At 36.5% G+C, this 19008-nt stretch overlaps 1 protein-coding gene and 1 long non-coding RNA gene across 2 annotated transcripts in view; one reads left to right on the top strand and one right to left on the bottom strand.

Annotated features, from left to right (window-relative positions):
• Positions 1-19008, top strand: part of LOC309633381 — a 364347-nt gene that overhangs the window by 24753 nt on the left and 320586 nt on the right. The window lies entirely within an intron of this gene.
• The window catches only part of ANXA10 (annexin A10), a 70124-nt gene that overhangs the window by 48779 nt on the left and 2337 nt on the right, over positions 1-19008 (bottom strand). The window lies entirely within an intron of this gene.

The following is a 19008-nucleotide window of genomic DNA, read 5'->3' as shown; positions in this document are numbered from 1 at the left end:
CCACTGAGAAGGGAAAGCATACATGGGCTGGCTGGCTGTCTCCCACACGAACTAAGAGAAATGGAAACATCACTTCAAGTGAGTGAGAGGACCACTGATCTTTATTCCCTGTGCTCCTCTGGCCTCAGATAAGAATCTTCAGGGAGAAAGAGTAACCGGGAGAAGAATTTTTGTGAACTGAATTCGAGTCGTAAAGGACAGGATGACTGCAGCTTACATCTGGGTTACACTTGCAAAGGAAAGATGTATCTATCATATAATCAAAATAAAGCTGAATGATCTGATGTCTACCACAGCTACTAATATTAAGATAGGCGGAGTTATATTTTCAGATAGATGCAGAAGTGTTTATGACTACGAACCAATTACTAAATTAGTTGCTGTAAAATCTTTACAGCTTAGTAGATGGATGTCAAGGAGTTTAAGAAAAGCATGGAAGAACCTGGATTCACCCACACAGCCTCTTATGATTACCATCCAAGAGCGTCTTCACTCACGAGACTGTATGTTTTGAGGAAACAATTGTGTAGGAAGATGAGATTGATGATAACTTTATCTTAATAACAGGTACTGTAAACTTTATCTTAGTAATATGTAGTAGAAGACTATAAAACTTAACCTCATTAGAGTAAAATCGATGGCATCAAATGACCGCTTACTCTTGAAAGCTCAAGATATTCGATTCCTAAACCCTGGAATCTGCGAATGTTACCTCCCCTGCCAAAGGGGACTTTGCTGGTGTGATTAAGTGAAGGATTTTGAGATGGAGAGATTATCCTGGATTAACCTGGGAGGCTGTAAATATAATCCCACCTGCCCTTATGAGAGGGGGGCAGAGGGAGATTTGACTACAGGAGAAGAAGGTGACAGGAAGCCGAAAGCAAGGTGCCACAATACTGGCTGTGAAAATGAAGGAAGGACACATGGTCCAGGGATGTGGGTGACTTCTGGCAGCTCGAAAAGCCGAAGAGGCCATCCTTCCCAGAGCCTCCAGGGGGAGCCAGCCCTGCTGACAGCCCCACTTTTGCCTGGTAAAACTGTTTTCAGATTCCTGATCTCCAGAACTGTAAGAGAATACATTTGTTTTAAGCCACTACCTTGTGGTAATTTGTTATAGCAGCAACAGAAAATTAACAGTCACCTTGGAATCCTTGTTTCCACGTGTCCTCCCATCCTAAACTCTTACATCACAAACTTGCTCATTCCCAGTCAGGCCCCCCCCTCATCAAAAGATACACTTAAACCAAACCCCCCAAACCTCATAAATATCCTGCTGTTCCCCCTCCCCTCTGAGATGCTATTAAGATCATCAAGGTAGACCTTCCCCTTAGATGTGCTTCGTCCTCGGAGTGTTTTGGTGCTGTTTTGGGGAAGTTAGCATTTGATAAGATATAATGAGGAAATCTGAAGTAACATTCTGTCTGGATAAATAAAAGGCAATGGGTATTACTGTTCTCTAAGTAAATCAAGGAAGTCACTGAAGTTACCAGAAAGAGTATGTTTCAGAGTGTAAAAGATCATAGAAGAATTTCATGTGACTGATGCCACCTAAGGAGGATTGTAAGGAGATTATTGCTACTTGATAATTCTGTCTAGGGTCTTTCAGAATAAACGGAAAAAAGACATGGCGATGAGATTATAAATTATGGAAGAAACAATAAAATATGGAGACATAATTTAGGACATTATATTTAATGTATATACAGCTGGGAGAGAGAATGGAAGAAAAACAATAATAAAAGAAAAAGTAGAAAAAATTCAGGCAACGAAAGAATCACATTCTTGTGATGTGATGAAAAGGGACCATCTGTATTGGGGAATATTAATGAAAAAATCAACACTTAAGAGACAACATATTCAAGTTTGCTTACAAAGGAAATAATCAAACTGGGATCAGAATTCTGTTGCACAGAATTAAATGTTAGAAGGCATTTGATCAGTCTTTCCAGAATTCAGAGGAAACAATTTAGGATTCAAAAGTTTTAAATCCAGCAAACTGTAATTTAAAAGAAAGGGCAAAAGAAGAAGATACCACCTACATACCCTTTTCAGATCATGATAAGAATGATTCAGCCCAATGAAGCTGAATCAGTGCAAGGAAGTCAAGTGAAGAACAGAAGTAGTTCAATACTATTAGTACCTCAATCCAATAGTCAGCACCCATTGAGTTTCCAGTGTGTCCCCAAAATCGTGTTAATTTACACTACTGAACTCCAAGGAATTAAACAAACAATCAAAAATACACACAAGCCAGGTTGGTACTATTGCTACAGATGAAACGAGGTTTAGGGAGGTCAATTTCTGTTCATAGATCACATACTTAGTGAGCGGTGGTGCCCAGATTCAGACCCAGCTCAGTCTGATTCCAGCCCCTGTGTTCTTTTTTTTATTTTTAATTTAATTTTTTAGTTTATATTGGAGTATAGTTGATATACAATGTTGTGTTACTTTCAGGTGTACAGCAAAGTGATTCAGTTATACATATACATGTATCCATTCTTTTTTAGATTCTTTCCCCATATAGATTATTACAGCATATTGAGTATAGTTCCCTGTGCTATACAGTACATCCTTGTTGATTATCTATTTTATATGTAGTAGTGTGTATATGTTAATCCCAAGCTCCTAATTTATCCCTCCCCGCAGTGTTTCCCCTTTGGTAACCATAAGTTTGTTTTTGAAGATGTGGTACATATATACAGTGGAATATTACTCAGCCAAAAAAAGAATGAAATAATGCCATTTGCAGCAACATGGACTGTCCTAGAGATTATCATACGAAGTGAAGTAAGCCAGACAGAGAGAGACAAATATCACATGACATCACTTATATGCTGAATCTAAAAAAAAAAATATATATATATATATACAAATGAACTTATTTACAAAACAGAAACAGACTCACAGACTTCGAAAACCAACCCCTGTGTTCTTAACTGCTAGACTCGCTTCTGAACATCGAAGGAATTCAAGTGGGAATTTTTTATCATTAAATAATAAACCTACACTCAATATAATCGAGTTAGCAAATAAGAACATCTCTGACAAAAAGTTAAAACATCATTTATGATCTCATTGTCTACAAATTATTGTTAAATATTGAATGTCTATAACAAAAGGAAATATCTGCCACATCCTCTTCTTGTGCTTTTCCTATCTTTACATGTAATTGTATTTTTCCAAATGGAATCATGTGTTACATATTTGGTAGTCTGTCTTTTCCTAGTGTACCACTCTATAGGAGATATCTTAAAGTCTCTTCTGCTCTTTTCTTATCTCTGAAGATAAAAATATCATGCAGCAGATCTAAAAATACTGCTCAACCTTACGTATGAATAGTCTAATTAATAATGTGTCCTAACACTCTTTTAATTTTCATCCATAATATATTATTTAAAGAGACCTGAAATCACATTTAAATCTAATAAACATATCCACGTCCCCAATAAGACAATGTGTAAGTGTATTTTGCAGACCTGGTTTTCTAAGGTGAGGGAGGCTCTATACTTCTTGCTTGCCGTATAGCTACTTTGCAGTTTAAACAGCGCCTTTACGTTCTTTGTTTAATTTGAAGTTATCAACAAGTCTGTATCAGGCAAGGCAAGTGTTCTTATTTCTACATTACATATAAAAACTGATGACTCAATATTTATATAACACCATTGGCTTAATGATTGGCAGACCAGAATAATAGTGTTTTGACTTTAGACCCAGTGCTTTCCCCGTATATCCTACCTATCATTCTTCTTCTTTTTTACTCTTTGTTGATTATTATTCTCATATTTCAAAAACCTAATGCTACTTTCATATTTGTTTATGTCCCTTACAAAAAGATTAAAATATCCGAATGCCCATAACATAATGTAGAGGAATAAAGCATATCATAACTTCAACTTTTTAAAGGTTAACTAGGAAGCAAATTCAATATAGGATCTATAGCTCAAACTCAAAGAACACATGCAGTCCTGAATTTCACTTTTAAGATAGAGATTATATTGACATTTAATGTGTGAAGAGTTGCATCTCATGGGTTTATTAGAACAATTTCTACAAAATGAGGTTGCAGCTCTTAGATGAATGGTGATTTCAGCCACTCTCCTCTAATTTGATATCTTTAGAGGTTAGTAACCAGCACTCTCAAAGCCCAATAATCTGTTTCACAAATAGAAACAGCCTCCTTGTGATAAGAATTCTTTAGCTTTCCTAACAGAAATCAGTGATAATGTTATCTAGTGAACTGCATGTTCTTGAGATGTTAATGAGAAAAAGAATGGCTTCTTTGGCCTACCATTTTACTTCCTTTTAAAACGCTGAAAGGCTACTGTGAAAAAAAATCGTGATGTTCTTTTCCCAACAGATTTTACCTTTATAATAATGCTTGGTTCTAGCTGGTATGACATTTTTTCTTTTCTCTGAGTTAATATAAACTAAAGCAAGAGAATATGTTTTTCTTTTTTTTAATCTCCAAACAAGCTTTATTTACATTTACTTTCAATAAGAACTATAAAACAGGTCTCAACAAGCAGAAATTTAATTACATCCATGCATTTAATCTGATGAACATACGTTCACAGTAAAGCTTTACCTATAAATATATGTTGAAAATACAAATTAAGCATCCGTGTTAAGCAGTGTGGCCTGTTTTCTAGATATCGTAAATTTTGTTCTGGAATTATCTATATAGTCTCAGGAAGGGCCTATGTTTTTATTTTTATTTTTTTTTAACATCTTTATTGGAGTATAATTGCTTTACAATGGTGTGTTAGTTTCTGCCTTATAACAAAGTGAATCAGCTATACATATACATATATCCCCCTATCTCCTCCCTCTTGCATCTCCCTCTCACCCTCCCTATCCCACCCCTCTAGGTGGTCCCAAGGCATCAAGCTGATCTCCCTGTGCTAGGCATGGACTTATAAACACTACCAAATGTAAAATAGATAGCTAGTGGGAAGCAGCCGCATAGCACAGAGAATATGGGTTTTTTAAAAAAACAATTCTCAGCTAAATAAAATTTTGGCTGGATAATCCGTAAATTAAGTTGTTTAGCTATAAAACAAAGAAATTTTATATTTCTCTATTGAGGGAAATTTAACCCAAACAAAAGTTTTAGAATTTTGCAATTAATTTTGATAGACATATGACTAATATATTTTACAGAGTTAGACTTATGGCCAGTTTGTTTAGGGTAATTTTTGCTTTGAACTGTTTTACATAAGTATCCTGCAAAGCATTTCTATTTCATTCAGTGAGTGAAGATGTATAAATCTAAAACAAAGCAAAACCAAACACCAAAACCCAAAAACACACACAAAAAGCAAAAACAAAGAATTATACTGAAGAAAAAATATGGCGTCACAATAAACATGAAAAAAATATGGAATCATAATAAAGGTGGAAATATGGAATCACATTTGTTACTAGAAGATTTCTTTATAGACATTAGTTGTGCCTCAGGCCATCATCTGCTCTGGGGATGAAGGAGGCAGAGGACCACATTGTACCTTGACTGGTTTTACATCAGTTGGTTCACAGCTTTCTACTTCCTTAATGAAATACATTGATGGCATCATAGTAAGGAATCCAAGATCAGGGAGACATTAATTAACTTTACTAATAGATAAAATGCTTTTAAATTGTTTAAAGTATTTAAAGGTAATTTTTAATTTCTCAAGAGTACCTGGGTTCTTGGATTTACACTTTGTTATGCTTTTACTTGTAAAAGTTGATGAAGGTTCTGATAAATAGCAATTAAGAAGTGACCTCATTGTGAAGAATAGATCTCAGAAGTCATCAAATGTTTAGGAAGGGAAAAATTCAGAAAATATTGATGGTCATCTGATTATATGGTAAAGGTGTCCCCCTTTTTTTAATCTTCAAAGTAATCTGTCAGCTATTTGTCAAACCCCACAATGATACCAGGATACATTCAGGAAATGATAGTCACTTACTCAAGGGGGGAATCCAGTCCTTTTATTTTTTAAAGTAATACTCAATTGGTTACTTTTACACTTTGAAGCGTTGGTAATGCACCTGTAATTTTCCTAGTATGCACTTAAGTACAGTGCCATAATCTGCTGTAAATTGCATTTGACATGCTTTTATGTTACGTTTCTTCATTTAAAAAATGTAATAGCTACAGAAATGTAAGGGTAAGAGGTAAAGCAGTACTAGTATTCAAATAATTTACAAAACCTGAGAACACGTGCTGAGGAGACCAAAATCTGTCAACATTCATATGGTGTCTTATATTAAAGGGAAAATATCTACCAAATAAAATATGGGTGTGTTAGATGGGAATCAGTTATGGGTTGCACCACATGAGACATATATTAATCTTCTTTCTGGAAAGTGAAGATTGGTAGAGAGATTCATCTGATAGACAAACAATAGGGAAAAAGTGGCAAACAGTCAAGATGTTTATATAACACTGTAGTAGGATTTTAACTTTGGTCCCTTCATAGTTCAGTTTCTCTGAGGCTCTAATTTTCTGGCAAAACAGTGGCTGCCAACGGCATCCACACTCCAAAGTGAAGGGTGGACCACCTGGGTGGAGGTTGCAAAGAAGGTTCTAGAAACCAGTTTTGTAACTCTTAGCCACTCAGCAACCTGGAGGAGGTGAAGCGGCTCTGAAATTATAGGTGGGAGTATTTGGGTCGACGTGATGGTGTTCTGAGACCTTCCTGTGCTGCCATGGGAACTGGGGTGAAGGGTACAGGGCGGGGGTGTCTTCAACAAGGGGGCTGCCTGGAGAACTTGAATATGTCCACAGAGTTCTGGGGACCCAGTGACACACACTGCAAATAAGGCTAAAGCCGAGACTCTGGCTAAGCAGCTGCCCAATGTGAGGAGGGCGGCTTTACTGGGGATGCCTCAACTCCAAGTGTTTATTCCATCCCAGAGCTAGTGGGGATGTAGCGCGTGTGCGTATTTACTGGGGACCCAGTGAGAGCCCCAAAGTAGGACACGTTCGTCACAAGTCATTTTGAAGGGATCTGGCTCCAAATCTTTCTTCAGGGAGAGTAATAGGAGCTCTGAGAACAGACGGATAAATAAACTTCAGGAGAACATTCCTGCCCGTGAGAGGTGTCCTGTAAATGCACAGTGGTTCCAAAGAGACATCTTCTATGGCCACAGAGCATCAGTGACTAAAATACCTGTTAAGTAAGACCCAAGACGTTCCTGAACTTTTCCCCCATGTACACACTCTTCCCCAATCCTGGGGGTGTTGGATGCCTCAGTCAGGGGACTCACAGGTGGAGGGGGCCACCCACAGAAGGATAAAAAGCTCAGTCTCACCCTCTTTACTAATGCAGGGTTTTGACCCGAAGCTGGCAGGAGCAGGTGAGGGAGAGATGCTTTAATTAAGAAGAAATGTTGCTTTTATATATAGAATGGATAAACAAGGTCCTACTGTATAGCACAGGGAACTATATTCAATATCCTATGATAAACCGTAATGGAAAAGAATATAAAACAAAGAATTTGTATATATATGTATAACTGAATCACTTTGCTGTACAGCAGTAATTAACACAACATTGTAAATCAACTATACTTCAATAAAAAAGTTAATAAATAAAATTTAAAAATGTTCAAAATTTTTACCTTGCACAGATCTAGATATTTTTAATTTCTATACATTTTTGCGAGTGGAAGTGATTTATGAATATTTAAGTACCTAAGAGCAAAAGCCAAGTCATGAGATCTCTTAATGTGCAGAATGTTTGTGTCCCCCAGATTCATACGATGAAGCCCTAATCCCCAGTGTGATGGTGGTTGAAGGAGCCTTTGGGAGGTGACTAGATTTGGATGAGGTCATGAGGGCGGGGGCCCCATGATGGGGTTCATATCCTGATAAGAGGAGGAGGCCAGAGCTGAGTGTCTCTGTCGCGTGAGGACACAGTGGGAAGGAGGCCTGTGAGCCGGGAAGACGGTCCTCAGCAGACCCAGGATCTGCTGGCACCTTGATCTTGGAATTGTAGGCCTTCGAACTCTGAGAAACAAATGTTGGTTTAGCTACCCCAGCTTATGAAATTTTCTTACAGCAGCCGGAGCTGACTAGGACAGGACCCAGGGGAAACTAGCCCTGTAGAGTTTAAACGGACAAAGTAGGAATCAAGTAAAGGTATATATTGTTTTCTCTCTGATAAGTAGTCCAAGTTTAATTTAACTACCTGAAAAAAATTGTGTTTTTATCCCAAAGTACCTGTTAAATAAAGTATAAATAATAGTGCATTCATTTATCTAATCAGAAAAGTTAAATTAACAATGTGTCAGAGATTCACTTAAAAAACCTCTTAGGACTCGCTCCCCATCTTTCACTGAAAGTCTTCATTCTGCTTTGCTCTGTTACCCGCTTTGTCGATTTTCTCAATCCGTACTTACTTCATTCCCAAAGAACTATCTAACCATGGAAACTGCAACCAACTACGAGTCATTTTGACTACAAATTATAAAGCTTTGTCTTTGATTTTATTTTACATTAAACTCAATTATTCAATCTTTGATTTGTAATCAAGTAAATCCATACTTTTTCCCTTTGATTGATCTGCTTATACCATCGCCAGTGGGGTCCATGTGAAAGGGATACTCATATGGTGATGATTTCATGGTAAACTTTGTTTTTCTGAGGACCCCTCAGGGAAGAGTTAAGAGGCCCCCCACCTAACGTGGACTAACTCTTCCTAGAAACTCCATGAAATTGTCTGTGTTCTGTGCCGCTGACTAAAACCTCTCCATCTCTCTATATGAAGCATCTTTATTCTCCATGGTTTACCATGTTCCTGATTAAAAGAGGAGGGGCATGAAAGGAAACGTCTATCAAGTCTGTGAAACACTGTGACAAATATCATGTAGCCTGTACCCAGGAAACATCTGATAGTGACCTTCTCTGGACATTGTGAAGAATAAAGGGTAGCCAGTAAAAGTTAGGAACTTCTCTCACCTCCCTTGTTGGTGAACTTTTCTATCTCGCTAGAGTCAGGCTGGCTGGGTCTCAACTCATCTTTGTTCCTTGCTGTACAATGTAGCAAGTTACTTAAGCACTGCCGATTTACGCATTGTGGAGTTACACAGGTACTTTGTTTACTTGAGTTATTTATGAAGAATAGTGAGGCATCATGTCAATCAGTAGTAGTTATTATTAATTCTATTCCTCTTCTTCCTCATTATCACCATTAACTTCAACCTGTAACCCCACTTAGGTCTTGATTCTTCTTCTGAGAGTTTCAGGGGATGCTACCATTTTCAAGAATCAATTTTCTATAAAATTAGAAATGCTAATTTCATTGAGTTGTAAAATTAAAATTTTTAGTCTTTTAAATTTTCACAGTTGTATTTATTTTCTGTTTCTCATATATATTAGAAATTCATAATAAATGCTTTAAAAATTGTTGATCTATAATTGTTTCTACTGTGCAACATTAACAAGTTGATCACAGAGTATAACAGTTTTCAAGACTTTACGGACTTTTTCTGATCAAAACCAGGCAAGAGAAATGGTCAACCATCTACATTCATTATGGAAGTCTGGCATTTATGATACTCAATTTCTTTCAGTGCTTAAAGGAACAATTATAGCATTAAATGCATATATTAGAAAAAAAGTTCTCACATTAAAAATTTAACCTTTCACCATAAGAAATTAGAAAAATAATGGGAAATTACACTCAAAGCCAGCAGAAGGTAGGAGGTGATAAAGACAAGAGTAGAAATCAGTAAAATTAAAAAGAGAACAATAAAATAAAGGAAGTCATAAGCTTGCTTTTTGAACAACAATAAAACTGATAAAACTCCAGCCAGACTGACAAAGAAAAACAGAGAAGATACAAACCGTAAATATGAAAATAGCTGACACATCCCTACCAAAAGGAATGCTAAGAACAATTCTATGCCCATAAATATGACAATTTAAATTCCTTGGCAGATGGAAACTATCAAGATTCACTCAAGAAAAACAAATAACCCAAATAGCCTCATATCTCTTGAGGAAATCGAATTCATAGTTAGCATTACATCAACAAGAAGTATTTCAGGTACTTAGTTTCACTGGAGATTTTTACCAACCATTCAAGGAATAAATAATGACCAATCTTACAAAGTCTCATAAGAAATAGAAGAGAACACTTTCTAACTAATTTCATGGAGCCAAAATTGCACTAATACCAAAGCAAAACTGTTACAAGAAAAGAAAATTACAGAACGGTAACACTTATTAACATAGATGCAAAAATGCCCAATCTAATATAAGAAATTCCAATGCAGCAACATATAAAAAGAATAAGTAGCATGACCAAGTGAGGTTTATTCCAAGAATGCAAGGCTGATTTGACATTCAAAAATCAATCAATTTATTTCATCATACTGGAAGTCAAAGGAATTAGAACAGCTGAAACAGATTTGAAAAAGAAAAACAAAGGAATAATGCTAATTGATTTTAAGAATTATTATGAAGTCACAGTAATAATGAGATTGTGGTATTGGCTAATGTTCTAGAAAATAAGATCAGTGGAACAGAATAGAGAGTCTAGCAATAGATCCATATAAATACATAATTTTTGACAAAGTTGTAAAAGCAATTCAATGGAGAAAGAATAGTTTTTCCAAGAAATGGGGCTATAAAAACTGAACATATGAAAAAAAAAATTAAGCTTGACCTATACCTCATAGCTTATACAAAAATTAACCCCAAATTGATCATAGACCTAAATAGAAATGTTAACTGTGTGAAATATCTGGAAGAAAATATAGGAGAAAATCTGCATGACTTTGGGTTAGTCAAAAATTTTTAGACATGACAACAAAAATACAATCTATAAAGAAAAAAAAATAAATTGAACTTCACCACAATTGAAAACTTTGGCTCTATGAAAAATGTTGTTAAAAAATGAAAAGACAAGTCGCAGAATGAGAGAAAATATTTGTAAATCACATTTTTCATGAAGCCCTTTTATCTAAAATATATAAAGACCAATAAAAAATAAACAAACAAAAAAACCAATTTAGAAAATAGATAAGCATTATAAACAGACACATTTCCAATGAAGGTATAATAAATAAGCATATGAAAAACTACAGATATCATTTACATTAAAAAATGCAAAGTAAAACTACAGCGAGATACTGCTACATACGTTGCTGGTCGGAATGCAAAATTGTGGGCCACTTTGGAATAACAATTGGGCAATTTCTTATAAAGTTTAAACACAGTCTTAGCATATAACCTAGCAATCCGACCCCTAGATATTTGTCTAAAGCAATAGGAACTTTACTCAAAAACCTTAACTTGAGTGTTCTTAGAAGCTTTGCTTGTAATTATCAAAAGTTGGAAACAAGCCATTTGTCCTTCAAGCTGAATGGATAAACAGACGGTGGTATACTCATTCAAGACTGCTTTTCAGCCATAAAAAGACAGCTAGTGATTCATGCAGCAACTTGGATAACTGTTAAATGCACCCCACCAAGTGAAAGAAGCCATTTCCAGACGGGTTTATAGTCTGTGATTCCATTTATATGACAATCTGGAAAAGGTAGAACTAGAGAAAAGGTAGAACTAGAGAAAAGGTAAACAGATCAGTGTTTGCCAGGTTTGAGGGCTGGGGTGTTGGTTGACTGCAAACCGGGAGTGTGGAGGATGTTTGGGGTGATGGAAGTCTCTATAAGGAAATGGATCAGATACATGACTCAAAACTCTTACAAGTGTATATACCACAAAGAACACATTTTACCACACGTACCCGACAGGGAATGCAGATTGTAGCAAACAAATCTAAGTTACACGTGAACCTTGTAGCCACAGTTAAGTGGGCTGGGAGAAGGGACGCGCCCTAAGTAACTTCACAAAACAGTGTTTGTCGGGAGACTGTAAAGGTAAGGATGGAAAGAACCCAGACAGTGTCCTCTCCTTTCTCACAGGGCTATGGCTTAGCACACTCTAAACTACATGCACATGTACGATAGAGTTAAACAAATGAGCACATGTATTTTAGGTATTGAGAGTTAACGTTTTTATCGTGTGAGAAAGAATATGTAATGGTGAAGGTTAAAATGTGGGGCTGAATTAGATTGGATGTATCAATATGAAGGTAGATGATAGGTAGCTAGAGAGAGAGGGAGAGAGAGAGAACCATCACCATAGGTAACTTTAATATGAACCAAGTGTGTAGACAGGGAGGGACCTGCAAAGTCTGTTAAAATCCCTTCTGTGCCCCTTGTCTCTGCTGGCCCAGCAGACATGTGTTTATCAAACGTGTGCTTTTCTGTCTCCATGTGAATTGCCTTCCTCCCCTTTGAGTTCCCAACCCCTACCCCCCAACATTCTCTTTTATCTTTGAAGGTGTTGTTTAAGCAGAGGGTTTCAGCCATTTTGGCAAGTGACTCAGTTTTCCTGGGTCTCTCCCATGTATACCTGCTTTTCAACTTTTGTGTGATTTTCTCCTGTTCATCTGTCTCATGTCTGTTTAATTCTTAGACCAGCCGGAAGAACCTAGATGGATAGAGGAAAATTTCTTCCTCCCTGACAGGGTTACTATTTGTACTTATTTCCCTCTGCTAAATAACTATAGTAACATTTTCCAAAACCATTTCTATCTTTGAAGCATTCAAGTTACTCCAAATCAGTATTATTATATATAAGAAAAAGACCAAGTCCACTAAATCAAGAAATCAGCTCCTTGAAGGAAGACTTTGCATATCTGTACATGGTCACCCTATCATGCAGTGTCTGGAATAACACAGAATACGGGCTGCAGGGGACTGAGATCTCTAGGAGCTTCTACTGGCAATTAAGTTGCTGTATGTTCAGTTGTGACCGTGTTTGCACCAAAAATTCCCATTTCAAAACCAGTAATTGACATGTCATTGAGGGTTCACAAATCTGACCCTTTTTTGCTTTGAAAGGACTACTGTACTCGCTATGAATATTTGCTTTTTTTAATTTATTTTTTATGAGTTACATGCTTGATTAAACACACAGTAGTCGGTAAACAGGTGATCAAAGGTACACAGAAGGTGTGTGGCCCCAGGTGCCAGTGTCTCTATCTTTCAGCACCCTTGTCTGTTTTTTTATTTACCCTTTAAAACAACATTTTGAGACTGGCAACTAAATGAAAGCTTAGCAGAATGTGTACATATATTCAATATCTCTCAAGAATTGAACAATAATTCAAGCAGATTAATATTGTAGTGATGACAAGAACACAAGAGTCATCTAACTATAAAATACAATAGGATTCATATATTTTTTAAGCCATTACTAATGCACATTTCTAAGAACAATGTGTCTGCTGGGGTTAAAGTGCTTTTTGTTAGTAACTTGAAAAAATATTTCTGCCATGCTATCAATTCTCACTCATTTAAAAATAAAGTAGTACAAATATTGCAATTGAGAGATAGGATGATAAAGTACATTGATATTCAGTTGCTTTATTACAGACTGCCAGAAAATAAAGATGAAAAGACAATCCAAAGTAGCCTGTGAGTGAAATTGATTCCCACTTTCTCCGTAGCAGGACAATGTAAAACACGGTATCTTATGCACAAATAGCCTAGAATTACTTTTGTGTTTTGTACGTGATACATGTCACAGTCTGTTAACATTTTATTTTCCTGGTTCCTTTGAGCATAATTACCAGAATGTCTGAAGGATATACATCAAAGTATAATAGAGAAAGAATATAGTCACAACTCCGTGTTGTGATAAGATGGGATGCGGGCGAAGAAGATGGGTCTTAAGAAGCAGTCTTTTCTAATCCCTGGATGAGAAAGGCATGTCAGCAAACTATAAGCAGGGTTTTAGGAGTTCCTGGAGGCAATTCGAAAGAGGCTGAGGCAGGGAGATTGACAGTGTGAACTCTGAAAGACTTAAAAATATTCCCATAATCCTTTCTTTTTTGGTGAATGATTACAAGGAATTTGTGCTGATAGCAGAAATCTGTGGTAGATAGAGGGCTGGGTGTTGGTCTAGAGGTGGTGCTCCAGTAATGAAAAATCAGCAAGTAACACCCTCTAAATGGTGTCTCTCTGTCTGCTTTCCCCATTTCCCCTCATCCCAGGAGCGCGTGACTCATTAAAATCACTCTGAGCCTCATTGCTCCAACATCATTTCTTCAGTCTTTAACCTCGTGACTTAACAAAAGAAGTACAGTTTTTGAAAGTGATTTGTGATAATCCAATGGCATTCTTCTTGTACTGTTTAAATGGGTTGATTAATTCGAAAAAATTAAAATATCATCAACCATATTTTTTCTGTTCCTTGGGTTTTACAACCCTCAGTGCTGTTTACATTTGCAGCGGGTTCTGGCTTTGCCGTAATGCTTATTGAAATGAGCACAATGTATTAATGTGAGTAGACGTATAACGTCAAAATCTGGAAACCTCTAGCATTTAAAACAAGTCAGCATTTCCAGAGAGGTATGTTAGAAAGGTGTCGTATCTTCCATAGACCCTGTGATCCGTATACTGTGAGCACTTTGGAAAATGGAAATGACCCTACACACTGAAGCCTTCTTCTTCCTCCCGTCATGGTAAATACTCTTAAGAACTGGTAAACCAGGACCAAAAGCTTGTTCACAAGCTCCTCTTTAATGTTTTTACCTCCTACTCTCACTCACTCCAGGATGATGATGGCTCCTACACCATCATCAATGTGTCAATAGAATGCATGTTTTTGACGATCATTCTCACTGTTGTGTCCCCAAGACATAGAAGCTAGAGCAAAGATAGGAGCAGGGGACCAGGTAGGAGGCTATTGCATGAAGTCGGCAAATGATGATATTGCTGGTGTGGACCAGGGCAGTTGGAGAGGGAGTGATGGGAGGTGGTCATATGATGAATACTGTGAATGTGTAGAGCCAAAAGGTTTTGCTGATGGATCATTTGTAAGGTATGAGAGAGACAGAGGAATCAGGGATAACTCCGATTTTTAAGTTTTTACTTTTTTTTTCCCCCCTTTGATCTAAAAGGAGGATAGAGTTTTCACTTCCTGTGTAGACACCTGGTTATACGAGTCTGGGGTTTGGGCATAGATGCTGGGTTGAGGTACATATTCAAAGAAGACTCTGTGTGTACGTTGTAATTAAAACCGTCAGATTGGGTGCAATGACCAAAGGAGTGGCTATAAGTTGGAAAGAGAAAAGTTTCCAGAATTTAGCCCTGAAGCTTTCCTGGCAAAGGAGACTGTGTCAGACCACACTCATATCTAGCATGAAAAGGCATGAGAGTCGGATATGGGGTCAGGAACGTGGAGGTCGCTGCTTACCTCTGTCGGACCCTTCAGGCGGAGGGGCTTTGGGTGAAAGCCCAGTTAGGATGGAGGCAGAGAGATTTGGAGGAAAGGAATTGGATACAATGAGTTCAATATGTTGTAATGAGGCCTTTTGCCATAAAAAAGAGAATTCGGCAATAACTGATGCGGGAAGTAGGATTGTGAAATTTTTTAGCATGGTAGAAACTATTTATAAGTAAATGTTATGTTGAGTTTAAGAGAATATATTTCCACCCATGAAACTTTTGATATTATTCAAATTTATGCATAAATGTTACAAATAATCACACACACATATATGAATATACATATATATATGTCTCTATGAACATGTGTAGGAGCAATCACACACATCTATATGAATACACATATATATGTATCTATGAATATGTGTAATGGGTGCAAACTCAACCTCCCTTCCGGAAGCAGTGTATCGGGCTGTTGAAAGCCAGGGCTTTTGCATTAGCTGGGTTCACGCTTTGGCACAACTACTTAATAAAGCTGTTAATAATAGTTCACCTTTCCAGGTGCTATTTATGCTCCTGGTCTTCTTGGTGTTTTACCTGCCACTTAATTCTCAAGAGACTCTTCTAATACAGGTGCTATGATAACACCCATTTTACAGGTAGGAAAGTTGAGATGCAGAAAGATTGAGTACATTGTCCTCAGTCATGGATCCTCAGGGTAAAGCTGGCCCTGAGTGCTTGTTAAATTATTATTCTACAGTCATGTTTGCCCAGCCCTTACCACAAAAGCAATCTATAGCTGTTAAAGGGGAGTTATAAAATTTTAACAAACATGCTTACATATCACAACTAGGAAAAAGTGACTGCATTTAATTTTCCAATCTAATACGTATTGGTTCAACAGAAGCTTCAGTTAAAGTGGAGGCCCTAACCAGTATGATTCATAACTTTTGTTGAATCCTAGCGTGTAAAGTTCAGACAATGCAGTCTTGTGATAGTAAAAAGCAATCTACAGTATGAATAACCTTTTATTAATATTTGTTCAGTAAGTCGTATTGCAGATAAGCAATCAAAATCAGATTTCTTGGTTGGAATGTTTCTCCCAGGAATCCCTTTCAGTAGGAAAAACCTGCTTTAAAAATGATCTTGCTTTTAAATCAGCTATACTCCAATAAAAATTTAAAAAGTAAAGATCTTGCCTCTCAACAGCTTCTGCCTCCATGGGAGGTCTGCTCAGCCTGCAATCCCTCCTGGATTGAAAGCCTGGAATTTGCTTCAGATTTACTGAGTGTCTGCCTTCATCACCTGCCATTCACACCTAAGCAGCAGCGCAGTTACTTCATATTCGTTGGGCTAAAATGCAGGATGTCTTGCTGCCCATGCTGGATGTTGCCTCAGCTGCTGATGTTGGACTGTTCTTGAGTCATTCTGGGGGCACATTTATGAGTAAGAGCATCTTTGTGAAGATACTGGTGCTCATTTTCTCTCTTAATTGGGCTCACAAAGGATCTGCTCTTTCCTTCATAACGTAAAGTCTATATTATGTAGGATAATCACACTTAGGCGTGTTTGACCTCTTTCTGCTGGGAAAATTATTTAACTTGTCTAAGCCTCAGTATATTCATATGGAAAATGGGGATGATAATACTTTCCTTGAAGATTGTGAAGCCTAAAAATAATACATGTAAAACCACTGAGCAGAGAGTATCTGGAGGCTCCAAGAAGAATGGCAAAACTCTTGCATGTTCAATGGTATTTTTGTAAAAAGATTTTCTGTGACTATTAAATTAGACAAGGCACGCAAAGCTCCTGAAGTTTAGTAGAGACTCAGGAAATTTTAATAGTAATAGTTTCTCTCTATGTAATAGAGAATGTTAATTCACGTTCTGAATATGCATTCCATATGTTATATTGCTTGTGATACGCCTCTGCTTAACTTTTTTCTGTTAGTCAATAAATATGGTAGAAATAGGAAAGCTGTCAAAAGGAAAGGAAAAGGAATAGGACTAAAGTTTCCTTAGAGGCAAAAAGGAAGGGTGTAACCCAATAAAGGAATCTATAGTAAATATAATGCTTCTGTACAAAAAAGGGGGGATCAGTTGATGACAAAACAGGACAACAGCAGCTAACAATTTCACTAGAAGAATCAGGGCAATATATTTGGAAGAGGCAGTATATTTTAGTGGCTAAGAGCTTGAGTTACAATGACAGAGAGATACCTGGTTTAGATCCTGGCTTGGGCAAGGTTTTTTAACACTGCAGTGAAATTTCCTCTGCTCCAAGAAGTAAATTATAATAACATCTTCCTGAATGGGGATTTATATCTGGCTAATAAATAAATCAAAACAATTCCAGGCTCGCCTAAATCATTTAATTAAGCTTGCTTTCAATAGACAGTTTTACAGCTAAGCACATAGTAAAATACTTGCGTGCGTCAAGGGTAAATTTACCATCCCAATGTAACTGACTCACTTAAATTACCTTAATCATTGAGGATCATCTAACTCCATAATTCTAGAAAGTAATTTTAAAGGAGTGCATATGCTTAGTTTTTATAGAAATATACCTACCTTTCTATAATTCTTGCCTCTTGCTTGATTTATATTTAAATTTTCTAGATTTTGTAACTGACATAACACATTACTTTGGTGTTCTCAAAAATAGTCATGCATTTATACCAGGGGGGTAAATTCAGATGTCATGTATATTGAATCAGAACTGCTGAGCAGAGGGCCTGGGGGTCTGTTTTTAAGAAGCCACCCAGTCAGTAATTATCTGCACTGTGATATGAGGACTTTCGCTTTCCTGCCCATGGAAGAGCTTATCTTTTGCTTAAGGACGCCAGACCCAGAATGGAGATTAAACAGACGAACTTAACCTCAAATATTGGTCTCTTTAATACCAAATTTTTACCATTTGGACCATATATCTTAAGAATATAAATGATTGGTCTAAAATATAATAGTATTGATTATGTAAAACCATTTTATCATCAAAACTTGCTGAGATAATATGTAAAACCTAACATCTGTCCCTGAAATAGCTGATCAAAATACTTAAAGTGAATTTTCAGGTTTGCTCCAATCCAGCTTTTAAATCTCTGATGTTTTTTTCTTTTTTAATCTCTGGTATTCTTTATCTGCTCCAGAAGCATGGCAAATCATTGCATTTCTTTAAAAGCTTGTTATCATTGGTAACTTTTAATAATCCCTGAAATATAATTTAAATATTCTATAAATGTTTATTTCTATACATTGGCATATAAATGTTAATATAAAAACCATACATGGCACACAGAATATAGTATTAATTACTTCCAAATAATTGTACTTGAATGAATAGAAAGGGAGAAAATTTCTATTCATTCAAGTACAATTACTTGGAAGTAATAATTGGGAGAAAGCAACCTGATTGTTACAAACTAAATCATTTACAGTACTGGCCTAAATTACCTAATGACTTTTATTTCTGTAATGAAATGTAACTGCCTCACAATTAATAAGACAAAAAAGTAAGTTTCAACTGCAAATGAGATCCTGAAATCTCAAGATAAAATTAAGATTCTTGAGCCCAACAGTGATGGAAAGTAGCCGCATTTTAGGTCCTCATTCAATATTTGAAAAACAATATAAGTAAATAAAATTTTCTAGGAATTAATACTTTGTAAATGAGTAACATTATTTTTGTGCCAAAGTTTAACCAATAGTTATGCTGTATTTTTTGCATAAAAATTTTGCATTAAAAATGAAAGGCTTCCTGAAAGCATATTTCATAATA

The sequence above is a fragment of the Balaenoptera borealis genome (genome assembly GCF_965194805.1).
Source record: "Balaenoptera borealis genome assembly, chromosome: 8".
Lineage (NCBI taxonomy): Eukaryota > Metazoa > Chordata > Mammalia > Artiodactyla > Balaenopteridae > Balaenoptera > Balaenoptera borealis.
The sequence above is the reverse complement of the archived record's forward strand: the minus strand, read 5'-3'. Positions and strand labels throughout refer to the sequence as shown.